Genomic DNA, 6,425 nt, shown 5'->3' with positions numbered 1-6,425 from the left:
ATTCAACATTGTGAAGATTGCTGAAGGATATTTACCACCTTTGTCCGGCCACAATTCAGGCCTTATGCCCATGCTTTGTAAATCTTTGCGAGCTTTAAGAATATCTTTTGATTTGACGCTATCGTTTAAGATAGTGAAGACCACATTGTCACAAATGTTTTTCTCTATGTGCATCACGTCAAGGTTATGACGCAACATGTGATCCTTCCAGTACGGGAGATCAAAGAACACACTCCTCTTTTTCCAATACGAGTCATCTTGATCTGCATCTTCACCAATGCGTCTTCTTTTGGCTGTCAGAGTTGAGTTCTTCCCAAATGATACTTGCATGTTACACTGCTGCCTTAAGACATCTGTTCCAGAATACTTCTTCGGTAGATCCCTGCTTTCAGCTTGTCCGTCAAATCGACTACGGTCAAGTCTATACTTATGGCTCTGAGTCAAGAAGCGGCGATGTCCCATGTAACACCATTTTCGACTGAATGTTAGTCGCTGAGGCTTAGCGTCCACATTACAGTTCGGACATGCTAACCCACTGTACGTGTTCCATCCAGATAAATTTTCCAACCACGGAAAATCGCTAATAGTCCCACATTAGCGTCGCACGCATCTTGAAAGTGGTCCTCTTATTAGCATCATAAGTTTCAACACCATCCCACAATTGCTTCAACTCATCCACCAAGGGCTCCAAATATACATCTATGTCATTACCCGGCATTTTAGGACCGAAAATAATCATAGATAGGATAAAAGATGTTTGTTTCATGCAAAGCCATGGAGAAAGATTGTACGGAATAAGAATGACAGGCCAAATGGAATACTTCGTACTCATATTTCCGAAAGGATTAAATCTGTCACTAGCTAAAGCTAAACGAACATTGCGCGGATCATTGGAAAAACATGGATACTTTGCATCAAAATCTTTCCATGCTTCAGCGTCCCTTGGATGCCTCAAGTACCCATCATTATTATCAGACTCTTTATACCATACCATGTCAGTTGAGGTCTTGCTACACATGAATAACCGTTGCAGTCGTAGTATAAGAGGAAAGTAACGGAGAGTTTTTGCTGGGAGAGGCTTTCCGTTCTTCCTGACCGGTATTTTGAGTTTCGTAACGGAATCCTTTCGCGTTTTTTGCTTCCATCGTGAAGTCCCACACTGCTTGCATTTGGTCGCATCTTCATCATCACCTCGATACAACATGCAATCATTCGGGCATGCATCAACCTTTTTGCATTCAATCCCTAACTTTCGTATAGTTTTCTTCGCTTCATAGAAAGTGGATAGGAGTTTTGCTTGCTCAAATGCATCCCACAATAAGTCCAAGATCATCGACATAGCCTTGTCACTCACCCTGCACATACACTTAATGTGATAAAGTTTCACCAGAAAAGACAACTTTGAGTATTTCGAGCAGTCGGGATATAATTCCTCCACTCCATCCGCAAGAAGATCGGTAAAATTCTGTGCCTCGTGACTTGGACCATCGTACAAGTATGGCAACTCCAGATCATCGTCTTCTACAGGATCCCCTGTTGTGGTCTCCTCACCTCCAGGAGGCATTGTGAAGTTAAATGCCTCATTCACCATTTGAAGATATGGATTTTCCTCGGTTGTAACTTTCTCAAGTATCGGTGTGCAAGTAGATCTCTCCTCAGCTAGTTTTTCACCATGACGCAATCACAAAGTATATCCAGGGGGAAAAGGCTTTATCAACATGTGGTTGTACGCATCCTCTCTTGTTTGCATAAATTGAAACCTACATTGAGGGCATGGACACTTTATCATGTTATCCGAACGATGCATTCGCAAATGCAAAATCTAGGAACTTATTAAGTCCTCGTCTATATTCTATGCTATCTCGTGGCTTAAGAATCCAGGTTTTGTCCATATCTATTGTACACCAAAAAATGCACATAATTACAGGTATACAACGACAATGAAATATACGCCAATTTGGATATATTTTGTAGTACATTTTGAACTTATTCAAAATGTAAAAATGATATAATTTTAAACGATTTGGATAATATTGATTTGGTTTAAACTTTTCCACGTAATTTAATTTTATGCAAATGCTTGATTTTTACCAGTCTATTTTAAATTTATTTTTCAAATTATTTTGATCTAATATAATATAATTTTAATTAAATGGAATTTATATTCTAGTTAAACTTTAATTTTTTACTTTAATTAAGTCATTCGAATATTTAGTACATATATTTATATAATATTTTAAATTGCTAATACGTATATGTATATATATATTTATTTAAATTAGTCTCTCAAATTTTTATTAATAATAACATATTTTACTCAAGTTATGTAACATATAAATAATTATAATTTAAATGTTTAAAATTTAAATAAATATAATTTAAATTTTTTAAATTTTAAACCTAATTATTTGAATAATATATAATTTCATATATTTGTTAATAATTTTTTTTGGTGACTTAAGATGGATAAATTCAAAATAAAAGAAAAAAAAGCCTCAAGAGAAATTGCAAGCCGACAACATCATTAGAGACAATTATTTCGAAGTTTTGGCCATGTCAACAACCAATTAAGGTACTCAACTTTAATTTTAACTAAGTTCAAAAGTACTCCTTATCTTGGAGTATTATTTTAGAATCTTTTTAATATTTTAAGCATAAAACAAATAAAAGGGTAAATTACTGAAATAAAAATGACACACTATTACCACACCACTCATTCTGTGTTGGCATACATAGTAGAATTCGGTGCGTGCATAAATCGATGGTCTCTTTCAAAATGTTGATTAATAGAACTATTTTTGTTAAATACATTTTTAAAATATTTTAATAAAAGTTGATTACTAGTTTGTTCTTGAAAAAAAATTTCTTGAAAATTTTTTTCAATGAGATCGTATGTAAATTTTTCTCCTTTATGTGTTATATTCATTAGTTATATTAATCTTCTATTACAATACATTTTTTATTTATTTCACACAGTATTTATTTTACCTTATTTGACTTATCTTAATTCTTCTCTTTATTTTATTTTTTACTTAGACAATTATTTCTACTTTTCATATATAACTTTTTTATAATTCATCACATGCATGTTCCCCTTTAATTTAAGTAACTTTTATAGTTTATTTTACCATTGATGCTCTAGTTTGTGTTGTGTATTTATTTTTAATTTTTTAGTTATCTTTAAATATAATTATAAAAATATGATTTCATTTTGTCCAGTACTACCGCATTTAGTAGATAAATTACGAAATATTCGTATATTGTTACTTTGAATGTGTTTGAAGATTTTTATAATATTAATTATAATAATATTTTGTGTTTAAACTCTTTAAATAAAACAATTTTTTTTATTAATTATCCCGTACATTATACGGGAACATACACTAGTTTGGTACTAATATTAGGGTGATAGAAATTGATGTAAACAAACCATAAATTTTTTCAGGGATAAATTACAAATCATCAATACAATGACTACCAATTAGTACTCAGCGGAGAAACACATCAAAGACCTAAAAAGTTGAGCCAAAATATTTTAATTACGTCTTACAATTTTTATAATAAAGAATTAACAGGTATAATTAGAAACTGAATAAGCTGAACACTAATTTAATATGTCAAATAATATCGATATTCATTAATAAATGACAATTTCATAAAAATAAATAATTAGAACACACATCGAGAATAGTATTACGACAAACAAAAAAAGGAAAGTAATAACTCTAAAATACTCCAAATAATACAACAAGAACACATAAATAATTACGCACCATATGTTTATAGGTCAATGATGCCAAAAAAATAGTCTGAAATGTGTATCAAAAAGATGTAAACTAGTTAGTAAATATAAAATAATGTCCAAAAAATTTATAAAATTCATCAAAATTTTTCCAAACAGTTTTATCACAAAAATTAATTTAAGATGATTATATTATACACCAATAATATAAGATAATTAGGTGAATCGACTGAACCGGTCAGGTTTATCAAAAGACCGGTTCTCTAAAAAAAATAGAAAACCCCACCCCCCAAAACACCCAACTCTCTCTCCTATCTGTCTCACTCTCACATAGAAAACAAAATCCCTAGTTTGCTTAACCTAGGGGAGAAAAGACCGCCGCCAACATTAGCCCCCAGGCAACGCCCTACTAGCCACTGTCAGCTCCCCCAGTCGCCGTCACTCTTCTGTTCCTCACCGTATCTGCTCGTCGCGGGCCACTCACCGTCGCGGGCCACTCACCGTCGCGGGCACTCACCGTCGCTGCTCACTCACGTCGTGGGTCACTCAGCGGGTAAGTTCTGGGTTTCTACTTTCTGGCATTGTTTTCAACTTTTCATTTTTGGTTCTGGTCTTGTGTTCTTCAGACTTCATTTCTTCTATTCTTCTTGTTTTTTTAATTTTTTTAATTTTTTATTTTGTTTTTATATGATTAATCAAATGTGAATATATTTGTTATAGCTTGAATTTGAGAATAAATTTTATGTATGTTGAATTTGAGAATTCTACTTTCTTCAATTTTTTTATCTTTTGAATTCTGCAATGTTCAATTTTTTGATTCTGTCAGTACTACTGAGATTGAAATTTTAAATCATTAGTTAAATCTGCTCCTGTTGTGTATTATATTTTTTTTATTTTGGATTGATTCATTGTATGATTTATTGATTTTTATTAGTTAATCTAGTAAAAAATTACTGCTTTAGTTCATTGCTGAACCTTGTTAAGCTTGCTTTAGTTCTCAAGTTGCTTGTTGCTTAAATTTAAAGGGATTGTGAATTTGGATTTAAGCTGTTATTGAAGTTTCCTTCGTTTGGGTGTTCTTCAGTTTCCAAGTGAAACTTACCCTTTGGCAATTTAAGCATGGTCGTTCAATTTAGAGCACCCGAAAATGCTGATTGTTAGATATTTCTTTCTTTGTTGCTTTGTTTTCAATATTCCTATAAGTGTTGTGTTGTTGCTGTGTTTTAAATATTCTTTTGATTCTTTGTTGTGTTGTTGCTGTGTTATATTTTTTTTAATTGAATGTTTGTACTGATTAGCTCTTTGAGGACCTGCACACCGACTAGCATTATTGCAATAAAGCTTTCCATGTTAAAACTTTTTGGCAATAAAAACTTTGACACGATGCGATAAATTTAAATACATTTGGAGTTTTCTTATTGTGTAGGAGAGATTTTAGAAACCTATTTAAAAGATTAGGTGAAGCACTTAATAACTAACGAGTTTCGGGGGATAGAGTTTAAAGATTTAATTTGGAGCATAGCAATTACTCTTAAAGACGAAACCGGAGCTAATAGGATAAAACAAACAATATTGTCATATGAATGAAAAAAATTAGTTAAATAACTCTAGTACTAAGATTTTGAATTACTTGAAAAATTAAGTACAACAAAACCTTGATTTTAACAATTGGAAAGGAGATTAGTGTTTAACACTGAAAATGGTGGTACCTGGATGAATGTGTAGTTGAAAATTGATGAAACCCACAGACGACTGTTGTTGGCACCCAAAATTTAAAAAGAAGAAGAGTGGAGATAATGAGTTTACAATTATACTTAAGTGAAATCTGTTATTATATAGTCGACCAAACTCATTTAAAATATAAGATATTATCAAGTCTGTTTTGAAGATAAGTAAAAGAAAAAACGAATTTGCCTATATTCTCCGGATTTACAGTCTATTTTTGAACAGAAGGTTTTTTTTCAGTTACAAATAATTAAATAGAAGGATAAATTAATTAAATAAAAGGTTAAATTAAGTAGTAGGAGAAACGGGCTACTCAACTCAGATAACAAAAAAATTTAAATTTGAAATCAAATAAGCTAGTTAAGTAAAAGCCGAAAAATCTGATTGAGATGAAGTTGTTAGGATTTCAAAAAACCACCCAACGTTTTAGCAAAATTTGAAATCAAATAAGCTAGTTAAGTAAAAGCCGGAGATTCTGATTGAGATGAAGTTGTTAGGATTTCAAAATCCACCCAATATTTTAGCAGTCAGTGTCTCCCCTCTTTATAACCTACTCTGCGCCTCCTTCACCCCGAACCACTTTATAATTCTTATTTCAGATAGATTTTGCACGAATACTGAGCTTATTCCTCTGCACAATAATCATGTCCTTTTAATAATTGAGAAGAAGGCTCTTAAATTTAACCAAAGGGTTGAAGTGATTCTGAAACCGTGATTTTTGGTTCTATAATTTCTGCCCAGTCACTTAAGGTGAATAAATTTTCCATCATTGTTCCTTTTTCACTCTTATGTAATTAATTTATATTGTTTATATCTTTCTGCCATTCATGATTAGGTTGATGATGATTTCTCCCATGTAACAGATTTTCGTCTTTTGCATTAGCTCTTTTTCGTAATGTTTTTCTGTTGTTACTGCAACATAGTTCCAAACAACAAAGATAAGTACTGGGTCACGTTG

Source organism: Arachis hypogaea, chromosome 15 (genome assembly GCF_003086295.3).
Source record: "Arachis hypogaea cultivar Tifrunner chromosome 15, arahy.Tifrunner.gnm2.J5K5, whole genome shotgun sequence".
In the NCBI taxonomy this organism is placed as follows: Eukaryota; Viridiplantae; Streptophyta; class Magnoliopsida; order Fabales; family Fabaceae; genus Arachis; species Arachis hypogaea.
The sequence above is the reverse complement of the archived record's forward strand: the minus strand, read 5'-3'. Positions refer to the sequence as shown.